This window comes from Myotis davidii, unplaced genomic scaffold (assembly GCF_000327345.1).
Source record: "Myotis davidii unplaced genomic scaffold, ASM32734v1 scaffold902, whole genome shotgun sequence".
NCBI lineage: Eukaryota > Metazoa > Chordata > Mammalia > Chiroptera > Vespertilionidae > Myotis > Myotis davidii.
In genome coordinates this window covers 2,926,967-2,928,343 of record NW_006293951.1, presented here as the reverse complement: position 1 = coordinate 2,928,343, position 1,377 = coordinate 2,926,967, and the positions used below count along the sequence as shown (strand labels likewise).

The 1,377-nt window shown below is 38.1% G+C and overlaps 2 protein-coding genes across 8 annotated transcripts in view; one reads left to right on the top strand and one right to left on the bottom strand.

Moving 5' to 3' along the window:
* Nucleotides 1–1,377, bottom strand: part of DENND5B (DENN/MADD domain containing 5B) — an 831,092-nt gene that overhangs the window by 605,006 nt on the left and 224,709 nt on the right. The window lies entirely within an intron of this gene.
* The window catches only part of BICD1 (bicaudal D homolog 1 (Drosophila)), a 213,200-nt gene that overhangs the window by 100,436 nt on the left and 111,387 nt on the right, over nt 1–1,377 (top strand). The gene's annotated exons all lie outside the window — the stretch shown is intronic.

Here is a 1,377-nt window from a genome sequence, read left to right as displayed (position 1 = left end):
GCTTCACAGATAAGGAAAAGCTAAAGGAGTTCATCACCACCAAACCAGTATTATATGAAATGCTGAAAGGTATCCTTTAAGAAGAGGAAGAAGAAGAAAAAGGTAAAGATACAAATTATGAACAACAAACATGCATCTATCAACAAGTGAATCTAAGAATCAAGTGAATCAATAATCTGGTGATCATAATAGAATCAGGGACATAGAAAGGGAATGGACTGACTATTCTTGGGGGGAAAAGGGGTGTGGGAGATGCGGAAAGAGACTGGACAAAAATCGTGCACCTATGGATGAGGACAGTGGTTGGGGAGTGAGGGCGGAGGGTGGGGCGGGAACTGGGAGGAGGGGAGTTATGGGGGGGAAAAAGAGGAACAAATGTAATAATCTGAACAATAAAGATTTAATTAAAGAAAAAGAAAAGAAATCTCATGATGACCTGAAATTTAAAGCAGAGGGGTTTGGGGGAAGGATAGGGGAGAATGCTCTGAAAGCAGTCAGCCAGGCCAGCACCAGAGAGGGCTGCAGGGGAGACAGTGTGCCCAAGGGAGAGGCAGTTTCCATTAAAACAAGAAGGATGTGCATTATACCATTATACGTATCTGAAAATCTCCTACTGCCCGCTGTAATCCCATATGCTCGGAGTCGGTGACTATCGGTTACACTGCATGCATTGTTGTAAGGAGCACAGACACTTCATTCTTTTTTGACGATTGTAAATATTTTTTCCGTGATTTGGAATGTTGCATTATTATATTTCCCAGTGAGAAGCAATACAGTAGCTTCTGAATAGCTCTCAAAATGAAGTCCCTTTAGCCTTTTTTGACGTTATTCTGTGGCGGTAATAAGGACCTGTATTTTCATAATCCCGGACATTTGGGGGAAACTTCAAAAATGAAAACACATGTAAATATTTTCAACATCCAGATGTTGGGCATCATTTGCACTCGGCTTCAAAATAGTACCATTTTTGTTCGTCACTCTTTTTCCTACATTAGACAATAATAAGGGGCATAAACTTCTGGACTGATGTAACAGTTACATCAACTTCCTTTGTAATTGCCAGTCGTTAAACTAATGCCAGATGAAGAATTAAATCGGAAACCACAGGGAAGGTCAAGCTAAAGTTAGAAACAGATCATTCATGTCTCAGGCGGACTGTAGAAATGGCCTGAGTCTGGACCTGACACTGGTAAAATAAAAGTCTGTTTTTAAAGGAATCTTGCATAGTCTCTTTACTTTTTTTTTTTTTAAGGATAATTAAGTTTTTATCAGTTACCTTTTATCTTTTAAAAATTTAAAATAGTGAAAAGACAGCCTATTTTTTTAAATTGTAGATTTGATATGATATATATTTAGTATATATATATGTGGATTATA